Source organism: Oncorhynchus mykiss, unplaced genomic scaffold, assembly GCF_057628025.1.
Source record: "Oncorhynchus mykiss isolate SJ-2025 unplaced genomic scaffold, ASM5762802v1 scaffold108, whole genome shotgun sequence".
Lineage (NCBI taxonomy): Eukaryota > Metazoa > Chordata > Actinopteri > Salmoniformes > Salmonidae > Oncorhynchus > Oncorhynchus mykiss.
The window spans coordinates 50,001-57,500 of record NW_028322107.1 but is presented as its reverse complement, the minus strand read 5'-3'; the positions used below and the strand labels follow the sequence as shown (position 1 = coordinate 57,500).

General features: G+C 45.9%; 25 non-coding genes and 1 pseudogene across 25 annotated transcripts in view; all 26 read right to left on the bottom strand.

The window, feature by feature from the left end:
- Positions 1 to 60: 60 nt before the first annotated feature.
- On the bottom strand, positions 61 to 179 carry LOC149969847 (5S ribosomal RNA). Its single transcript, XR_016493857.1, has one exon. It is a non-coding gene; the product is annotated as a 5S ribosomal RNA (ribosomal RNA).
- Positions 180 to 356: 177 nt separating this feature from the next.
- Positions 357 to 475, bottom strand: LOC149969846 (5S ribosomal RNA). The gene has a single exon (XR_016493865.1). It is a non-coding gene; the product is annotated as a 5S ribosomal RNA (ribosomal RNA).
- Positions 476 to 652: 177 nt separating this feature from the next.
- Positions 653 to 771, bottom strand: LOC149969845 (5S ribosomal RNA). Its single transcript, XR_016494059.1, has one exon. It is a non-coding gene; the product is annotated as a 5S ribosomal RNA (ribosomal RNA).
- Positions 772 to 948: 177 nt separating this feature from the next.
- LOC149969844 (5S ribosomal RNA) lies at positions 949 to 1,067 on the bottom strand. Its single transcript, XR_016493966.1, has one exon. It is a non-coding gene; the product is annotated as a 5S ribosomal RNA (ribosomal RNA).
- Positions 1,068 to 1,244: 177 nt separating this feature from the next.
- On the bottom strand, positions 1,245 to 1,363 carry LOC149969843 (5S ribosomal RNA). The gene has a single exon (XR_016493854.1). It is a non-coding gene; the product is annotated as a 5S ribosomal RNA (ribosomal RNA).
- A 177-nt stretch (positions 1,364 to 1,540) lies between these two features.
- Positions 1,541 to 1,659, bottom strand: LOC149969842 (5S ribosomal RNA). Its single transcript, XR_016493985.1, has one exon. It is a non-coding gene; the product is annotated as a 5S ribosomal RNA (ribosomal RNA).
- A 177-nt stretch (positions 1,660 to 1,836) lies between these two features.
- Positions 1,837 to 1,955, bottom strand: LOC149969841 (5S ribosomal RNA). The gene has a single exon (XR_016493984.1). It is a non-coding gene; the product is annotated as a 5S ribosomal RNA (ribosomal RNA).
- Positions 1,956 to 2,132: 177 nt separating this feature from the next.
- LOC149969840 (5S ribosomal RNA) lies at positions 2,133 to 2,251 on the bottom strand. Its single transcript, XR_016493856.1, has one exon. It is a non-coding gene; the product is annotated as a 5S ribosomal RNA (ribosomal RNA).
- Positions 2,252 to 2,428: 177 nt separating this feature from the next.
- On the bottom strand, positions 2,429 to 2,547 carry LOC149969839 (5S ribosomal RNA). Its single transcript, XR_016493996.1, has one exon. It is a non-coding gene; the product is annotated as a 5S ribosomal RNA (ribosomal RNA).
- Positions 2,548 to 2,724: 177 nt separating this feature from the next.
- On the bottom strand, positions 2,725 to 2,843 carry LOC149969838 (5S ribosomal RNA). Its single transcript, XR_016494058.1, has one exon. It is a non-coding gene; the product is annotated as a 5S ribosomal RNA (ribosomal RNA).
- A 178-nt stretch (positions 2,844 to 3,021) lies between these two features.
- On the bottom strand, positions 3,022 to 3,140 carry LOC149969837 (5S ribosomal RNA). Its single transcript, XR_016493855.1, has one exon. It is a non-coding gene; the product is annotated as a 5S ribosomal RNA (ribosomal RNA).
- A 177-nt stretch (positions 3,141 to 3,317) lies between these two features.
- LOC149969836 (5S ribosomal RNA) lies at positions 3,318 to 3,436 on the bottom strand. Its single transcript, XR_016493983.1, has one exon. It is a non-coding gene; the product is annotated as a 5S ribosomal RNA (ribosomal RNA).
- Positions 3,437 to 3,613: 177 nt separating this feature from the next.
- Positions 3,614 to 3,732, bottom strand: LOC149969835 (5S ribosomal RNA). The gene has a single exon (XR_016493982.1). It is a non-coding gene; the product is annotated as a 5S ribosomal RNA (ribosomal RNA).
- Positions 3,733 to 3,909: 177 nt separating this feature from the next.
- LOC149969834 (5S ribosomal RNA) lies at positions 3,910 to 4,028 on the bottom strand. Its single transcript, XR_016493853.1, has one exon. It is a non-coding gene; the product is annotated as a 5S ribosomal RNA (ribosomal RNA).
- A 177-nt stretch (positions 4,029 to 4,205) lies between these two features.
- Positions 4,206 to 4,324, bottom strand: LOC149969833 (5S ribosomal RNA). The gene has a single exon (XR_016494080.1). It is a non-coding gene; the product is annotated as a 5S ribosomal RNA (ribosomal RNA).
- Positions 4,325 to 4,502: 178 nt separating this feature from the next.
- LOC149969832 (5S ribosomal RNA) lies at positions 4,503 to 4,621 on the bottom strand. The gene has a single exon (XR_016494062.1). It is a non-coding gene; the product is annotated as a 5S ribosomal RNA (ribosomal RNA).
- A 177-nt stretch (positions 4,622 to 4,798) lies between these two features.
- LOC149969831 (5S ribosomal RNA) lies at positions 4,799 to 4,917 on the bottom strand (annotated as a pseudogene).
- A 178-nt stretch (positions 4,918 to 5,095) lies between these two features.
- LOC149969830 (5S ribosomal RNA) lies at positions 5,096 to 5,214 on the bottom strand. The gene has a single exon (XR_016493976.1). It is a non-coding gene; the product is annotated as a 5S ribosomal RNA (ribosomal RNA).
- Positions 5,215 to 5,391: 177 nt separating this feature from the next.
- On the bottom strand, positions 5,392 to 5,510 carry LOC149969829 (5S ribosomal RNA). The gene has a single exon (XR_016494057.1). It is a non-coding gene; the product is annotated as a 5S ribosomal RNA (ribosomal RNA).
- Positions 5,511 to 5,688: 178 nt separating this feature from the next.
- Positions 5,689 to 5,807, bottom strand: LOC149969828 (5S ribosomal RNA). The gene has a single exon (XR_016493975.1). It is a non-coding gene; the product is annotated as a 5S ribosomal RNA (ribosomal RNA).
- Positions 5,808 to 5,984: 177 nt separating this feature from the next.
- LOC149969827 (5S ribosomal RNA) lies at positions 5,985 to 6,103 on the bottom strand. Its single transcript, XR_016494056.1, has one exon. It is a non-coding gene; the product is annotated as a 5S ribosomal RNA (ribosomal RNA).
- Positions 6,104 to 6,281: 178 nt separating this feature from the next.
- On the bottom strand, positions 6,282 to 6,400 carry LOC149969826 (5S ribosomal RNA). Its single transcript, XR_016494001.1, has one exon. It is a non-coding gene; the product is annotated as a 5S ribosomal RNA (ribosomal RNA).
- Positions 6,401 to 6,577: 177 nt separating this feature from the next.
- On the bottom strand, positions 6,578 to 6,696 carry LOC149969825 (5S ribosomal RNA). Its single transcript, XR_016494054.1, has one exon. It is a non-coding gene; the product is annotated as a 5S ribosomal RNA (ribosomal RNA).
- A 178-nt stretch (positions 6,697 to 6,874) lies between these two features.
- On the bottom strand, positions 6,875 to 6,993 carry LOC149969824 (5S ribosomal RNA). Its single transcript, XR_016493852.1, has one exon. It is a non-coding gene; the product is annotated as a 5S ribosomal RNA (ribosomal RNA).
- A 177-nt stretch (positions 6,994 to 7,170) lies between these two features.
- LOC149969823 (5S ribosomal RNA) lies at positions 7,171 to 7,289 on the bottom strand. The gene has a single exon (XR_016493981.1). It is a non-coding gene; the product is annotated as a 5S ribosomal RNA (ribosomal RNA).
- A 177-nt stretch (positions 7,290 to 7,466) lies between these two features.
- The window catches only part of LOC149969822 (5S ribosomal RNA), a 119-nt gene continuing 85 nt past the window's right edge, over positions 7,467 to 7,500 (bottom strand). The window contains exon 1 of the ribosomal RNA XR_016493980.1: positions 7,467 to 7,500. This exon is cut by the window's right edge and continues 85 nt beyond it. This is a non-coding gene — a ribosomal RNA (5S ribosomal RNA).

The following is a 7,500-nucleotide window of genomic DNA, read 5'->3' as shown; positions in this document are numbered from 1 at the left end:
ATTTCAGCCTTGTGGGAAAAAACGGACAAAGAGTTGAAATTCCACAAGGCAGTGACAAAAAGCTTACAGCACCTGGTATTCCCAGGCGGTCTCCCATCCAAGTACTAACCAGGCCCGACCCTGCTTAGCTTCCGAGATCGGACGAGATCAGGCGTACTCAGGCCGGTGTGGCCGTAAGCAAAAGGCAATCTCAAAAAGTGGATGAAATTGCATATACTGTAGCCATAATTTGTAGCACAGATTGTTGGATGAAATACAAACTAACCTTGCTTACTTATTTCAAAGCGAGGGCACATATTTCAGCCTTGTGGGAAAAAACGGACAAAGAGTTGAAATTCCACAAGGCAGTGACAAAAAGCTTACAGCACCTGGTATTCCCAGGCGGTCTCCCATCCAAGTACTAACCAGGCCCGACCCTGCTTAGCTTCCGAGATCGGACGAGATCAGGCGCACTCAGGCCGGTGTGGCCGTAAGCAAAAGGCAATCTCAAAAAGTGGATGAAATTGCATATACTGTAGCCATAATTTGTAGCACAGATTGTTGGATGAAATACAAACTAACCTTGCTTACTTATTTCAAAGCGAGGGCACATATTTCAGCCTTGTGGGAAAAAACGGACAAAGAGTTGAAATTCCACAAGGCAGTGACAAAAAGCTTACAGCACCTGGTATTCCCAGGCGGTCTCCCATCCAAGTACTAACCAGGCCCGACCCTGCTTAACTTCCGAGATCGGACTTGATCAGGCGTACTCAGGCCGGTGTGGCCGTAAGCGAAAAGCAATCTCAAAAAGTGGATGAAATTGCATATACTGTAGCCATAATTTGTAGCACAGATTGTTGGATGAAATACAAACTAACCTTGCTTACTTATTTCAAAGCGAGGGCACATATTTCAGCCTTGTGGGAAAAAACGGACAAAGAGTTGAAATTCCACAAGGCAGTGACAAAAAGCTTACAGCACCTGGTATTCCCAGGCGGTCTCCCATCCAAGTACTAACCAGGCCCGACCCTGCTTAGCTTCTGAGATCAGACGAGATCAGGCGTACTCAGGCCGGTGTGGCCGTAAGCAAAAGGCAATCTCAAAAAGTGGATGAAATTGCATATACTGTAGCCATAATTTGTAGCACAGATTGTTGGATGAAATACAAACTAACCTTGCTTACTTATTTCAAAGCGAGGGCACATATTTCAGCCTTGTGGGAAAAAACGGACAAAGAGTTGAAATTCCACAAGGCAGTGACAAAAAGCTTACAGCACCTGGTATTCCCAGGCGGTCTCCCATCCAAGTACTAACCAGGCCCGACCCTGCTTAGCTTCCGAGATCGGACGAGATCAGGCGCACTCAGGCCGGTGTGGCCGTAAGCAAAAGGCAATCTCAAAAAGTGGATGAAATTGCATATACTGTAGCCATAATTTGTAGCACAGATTGTTGGATGAAATACAAACTAACCTTGCTTACTTATTTCAAAGCGAGGGCACATATTTCAGCCTTGTGGGAAAAAACGGACAAAGAGTTGAAATTCCACAAGGCAGTGACAAAAAGCTTACAGCACCTGGTATTCCCAGGCGGTCTCCCATCCAAGTACTAACCAGGCCCGACCCTGCTTAGCTTCCGAGATCGGACGTGATCAGGCGTACTCAGGCCGGTGTGGCCGTAAGCGAAAAGCAATCTCAAAAAGTGGATGAAATTGCATATACTGTAGCCATAATTTGTAGCACAGATTGTTGGATGAAATACAAACTAACCTTGCTTACTTATTTCAAAGCGAGGGCACATATTTCAGCCTTGTGGGAAAAAACGGACAAAGAGTTGAAATTCCACAAGGCAGTGACAAAAAGCTTACAGCACCTGGTATTCCCAGGCGGTCTCCCATCCAAGTACTAACCAGGCCCGACCCTGCTTAGCTTCCGAGATCGGACGTGATCAGGCGTACTCAGGCCGGTGTGGCCGTAAGCAAAAAGCAATCTCAAAAAGTGGATGAAATTGCATATACTGTAGCCATAATTTGTAGCACAGATTGTTGGATGAAATACAAACTAACCTTGCTTACTTATTTCAAAGCGAGGGCACATATTTCAGCCTTGTGGGAAAAAACGGACAAAGAGTTGAAATTCCACAAGGCAGTGACTAAAAGCTTACAGCACCTGGTATTCCCAGGCGGTCTCCCATCCAAGTACTAACCAGGCCCGACCCTGCTTAGCTTCCGAGATCGGACGAGATCAGGCGTACTCAGGCCGGTGTGGCCGTAAGCGAAAGGCAATCTCAAAAAGTGGATGAAATTGCATATACTGTAGCCATAATTTGTAGCACAGATTGTTGGATGAAATACAAACTAACCTTGCTTACTTATTTCAAAGCGAGGGCACATATTTCAGCCTTGTGGGAAAAAACGGACAAAGAGTTGAAATTCCACAAGGCAGTGACAAAAAGCTTACAGCACCAGGTATTCCCAGGTGGTCTCCCATCCAAGTACTAACCAGGCCCGACCCTGCTTGGCTTCCGAGATCGGACGAGATCAGGCGTACTCAGGCCGGTGTGGCCGTAAGCGAAAAGCAATCTCAAAAAGTGGATGAAATTGCATATACTGTAGCCATAATTTGTAGCACAGATTGTTGGATGAAATACAAACTAACCTTGCTTACTTATTTCAAAGCGAGGGCACATATTTCAGCCTTGTGGGAAAAAACGGACAAAGAGTTGAAATTCCACAAGGCAGTGACAAAAAGCTTACAGCACCTGGTATTCCCAGGCGGTCTCCCATCCAAGTACTAACCAGGACCGACCCTGCTTAGCTTCCGAGATCGGACGAGATCAGGCGTACTCAGGCCGGTGTGGCCGTAAGCGAAAGGCAATCTCAAAAAGTGGATGAAATTGCATATACTGTAGCCATAATTTGTAGCACAGATTGTTGGATGAAATACAAACTAACCTTGCTTACTTATTTCAAAGCGAGGGCACATATTTCAGCCTTGTGGGAAAAAAACGGACAAAGAGTTGAAATTCCACAAGGCAGTGACAAAAAGCTTACAGCACCTGGTATTCCCAGGCGGTCTCCCATCCAAGTACTAACCAGGCCCGACCCTGCTTAGCTTCCGAGATCGGACGAGATCAGGCGTACTCAGGCCGGTGTGGCCGTAAGCGAAAGGCAATCTCAAAAAGTAGATGAAATTGCATATACTGTAGCCATAATTTGTAGCACAGATTGTTGGATGAAATACAAACTAACCTTGCTTACTTATTTCAAAGCGAGGGCACATATTTCAGCCTTGTGGGAAAAAACGGACAAAGAGTTGAAATTCCACAAGGCAGTGACAAAAAGCTTACAGCACCTGGTATTCCCAGGCGGTCTCCCATCCAAGTACTAACCAGGCCCGACCCTGCTTAGCTTCCGAGATCGGACGTGATCAGGCGTACTCAGGCCGGTGTGGCCGTAAGCGAAAAGCAATTTCAAAAAGTGGATGAAATTGCATATACTGTAGCCATAATTTGTAGCACAGATTGTTGGATGAAATACAAACTAACCTTGCTTACTTATTTCAAAGCGAGGGCACATATTTCAGCCTTGTGGGAAAAAACGGACAAAGAGTTGAAATTCCACAAGGCAGTGACAAAAAGCTTACAGCACCTGGTATTCCCAGGCGGTCTCCCATCCAAGTACTAACCAGGCCCGACCCTGCTTAGCTTCCGAGATCGGACGTGATCAGGCGTACTCAGGCCGGTGTGGCCGTAAGCAAAAAGCAATCTCAAAAAGTGGATGAAATTGCATATACTGTAGCCATAATTTGTAGCACAGATTGTTGGATGAAATACAAACTAACCTTGCTTACTTATTTCAAAGCGAGGGCACATATTTCAGCCTTGTGGGAAAAAACGGACAAAGAGTTGAAATTCCACAAGGCAGTGACTAAAAGCTTACAGCACCTGGTATTCCCAGGCGGTCTCCCATCCAAGTACTAACCAGGCCCGACCCTGCTTAGCTTCCGAGATCGGACGAGATCAGGCGTACTCAGGCCGGTGTGGCCGTAAGCGAAAGGCAATCTCAAAAAGTGGATGAAATTGCATATACTGTAGCCATAATTTGTAGCACAGATTGTTGGATGAAATACAAACTAACCTTGCTTACTTATTTCAAAGCGAGGGCACATATTTCAGCCTTGTGGGAAAAAACGGACAAAGAGTTGAAATTCCACAAGGCAGTGACAAAAAGCTTACAGCACCAGGTATTCCCAGGCGGTCTCCCATCCAAGTACTAACCAGGCCCGACCCTGCTTGGCTTCCGAGATCGGACGAGATCAGGCGTACTCAGGCCGGTGTGGCCATAAGCGAAAAGCAATCTCAAAAAGTGGATGAAATTGCATATACTGTAGCCATAATTTGTAGCACAGATTGTTGGATGAAATACAAACTAACCTTGCTTACTTATTTCAAAGCGAGGGCACATATTTCAGCCTTGTGGGAAAAAAACGGACAAAGAGTTGAAATTCCACAAGGCAGTGACAAAAAGCTTACAGCACCTGGTATTCCCAGGCGGTCTCCCATCCAAGTACTAACCAGGCCCGACCCTGCTTAGCTTCCGAGATCGGACAAGATCAGGCGTACTCAGGCCGGTGTGGCCGTAAGCAAAAGGCAATCTCAAAAAGTGGATGAAATTGCATATACTGTAGCCATAATTTGTAGCACAGATTGTTGGATGAAATACAAACTAACCTTGCTTACTTATTTCAAAGCGAGGGCACATATTTCAGCCTTGTGGGAAAAAACGGACAAAGAGTTGAAATTCCACAAGGCAGTGACAAAAAGCTTACAGCACCTGGTATTCCCAGGCGGTCTCCCATCCAAGTACTAACCAGGCCCGACCCTGCTTAGCTTCCGAGATCGGACGTGATCAGGCGTACTCAGGCCGGTGTGGCCGTGAGGCAAAAAGCAATCTCAAAAAGTGGATGAAATTGCATATACTGTAGCCATAATTTGTAGCACAGATTGTTGGATGAAATACAAACTAACCTTGCTTACTTATTTCAAAGCGAGGGCACATATTTCAGCCTTGTGGGAAAAAACGGACAAAGAGTTGAAATTCCACAAGGCAGTGACAAAAAGCTTACAGCACCTGGTATTCCCAGGCGGTCTCCCATCCAAGTACTAACCAGGCCCGACCCTGCTTAGCTTCCGAGATCGGACGAGATCAGGCGTACTCAGGCCGGTGTGGCTGTAAGCGAAAGGCAATCTCAAAAAGTGGATGAAATTGCATATACTGTAGCCATAATTTGTAGCACAGATTGTTGGATGAAATACAAACTAACCTTGCTTACTTATTTCAAAGCGAGGGCACATATTTCAGCCTTGTGGGAAAAAACGGACAAAGAGTTGAAATTCCACAAGGCAGTGACAAAAAGCTTACAGCACCTGGTATTCCCAGGCGGTCTCCCATCCAAGTACTAACCAGGACCGACCCTGCTTAGCTTCCGAGATCGGACGAGATCAGGCGTACTCAGGCCGGTGTGGCCGTAAGCGAAAGGCAATCTCAAAAAGTGGATGAAATTGCATATACTGTAGCCATAATTTGTAGCACAGATTGTTGGATGAAATACAAACTAACCTTGCTTACTTATTTCAAAGCGAGGGCACATATTTCAGCCTTGTGGGAAAAAAACGGACAAAGAGTTGAAATTCCACAAGGCAGTGACAAAAAGCTTACAGCACCTGGTATTCCCAGGCGGTCTCCCATCCAAGTACTAACCAGGCCCGACCCTGCTTAGCTTCCGAGATCGGACGAGATCAGGCGTACTCAGGCCGGTGTGGCTGTAAGCGAAAGGCAATCTCAAAAAGTGGATGAAATTGCATATACTGTAGCCATAATTTGTAGCACAGATTGTTGGATGAAATACAAACTAACCTTGCTTACTTATTTCAAAGCGAGGGCACATATTTCAGCCTTGTGGGAAAAAACGGACAAAGAGTTGAAATTCCACAAGGCAGTGACAAAAAGCTTACAGCACCTGGTATTCCCAGGCGGTCTCCCATCCAAGTACTAACCAGGACCGACCCTGCTTAGCTTCCGAGATCGGACGAGATCAGGCGTACTCAGGCCGGTGTGGCCGTAAGCGAAAGGCAATCTCAAAAAGTGGATGAAATTGCATATACTGTAGCCATAATTTGTAGCACAGATTGTTGGATGAAATACAAACTAACCTTGCTTACTTATTTCAAAGCGAGGGCACATATTTCAGCCTTGTGGGAAAAAAACGGACAAAGAGTTGAAATTCCACAAGGCAGTGACAAAAAGCTTACAGCACCTGGTATTCCCAGGCGGTCTCCCATCCAAGTACTAACCAGGCCCGACCCTGCTTAGCTTCCGAGATCGGACGAGATCAGGCGTACTCAGGCCGGTGTGGCCGTAAGAGAAAGGCAATCTCAAAAAGTGGATGAAATTGCATATACTGTAGCCATAATTTGTAGCACAGATTGTTGGATGAAATACAAACTAACCTTGCTTACTTATTTCAAAGCGAGGGCACATATTTCAGCCTTGTGGGAAAAAACGGACAAAGAGTTGAAATTCCACAAGGCAGTGACAAAAAGCTTACAGCACCTGGTATTCCCAGGCGGTCTCCCATCCAAGTACTAACCAGGACCGACCCTGCTTAGCTTCCGAGATCGGACGAGATCAGGCGTACTCAGGCCGGTGTGGCCGTAAGCGAAAGGCAATCTCAAAAAGTGGATGAAATTGCATATACTGTAGCCATAATTTGTAGCACAGATTGTTGGATGAAATACAAACTAACCTTGCTTACTTATTTCAAAGCGAGGGCACATATTTCAGCCTTGTGGGAAAAAAACGGACAAAGAGTTGAAATTCCACAAGGCAGTGACAAAAAGCTTACAGCACCTGGTATTCCCAGGCGGTCTCCCATCCAAGTACTAACCAGGCCCGACCCTGCTTAGCTTCCGAGATCGGACGAGATCAGGCGTACTCAGGCCGGTGTGGCCGTAAGCGAAAGGCAATCTCAAAAAGTGGATGAAATTGCATATACTGTAGCCATAATTTGTAGCACAGATTGTTGGATGAAATACAAACTAACCTTGCTTACTTATTTCAAAGCGAGGGCACATATTTCAGCCTTGTGGGAAAAAACGGACAAAGAGTTGAAATTCCACAAGGCAGTGACAAAAAGCTTACAGCACCTGGTATTCCCAGGCGGTCTCCCATCCAAGTACTAACCAGGCCCGACCCTGCTTAGCTTCCGAGATCGGACGTGATCAGGCGTACTCAGGCCGGTGTGGCCGTAAGCAAAAAGCAATTTCAAAAAGTGGATGAAATTGCATATACTGTAGCCATAATTTGTAGCACAGATTGTTGGATGAAATACAAACTAACCTTGCTTACTTATTTCAAAGCGAGGGCACATATTTCAGCCTTGTGGGAAAAAACGGACAAAGAGTTGAAATTCCACAAGGCAGTGACAAAAAGCTTACAGCACCTGGTATTCCCAGGCGGTCTCC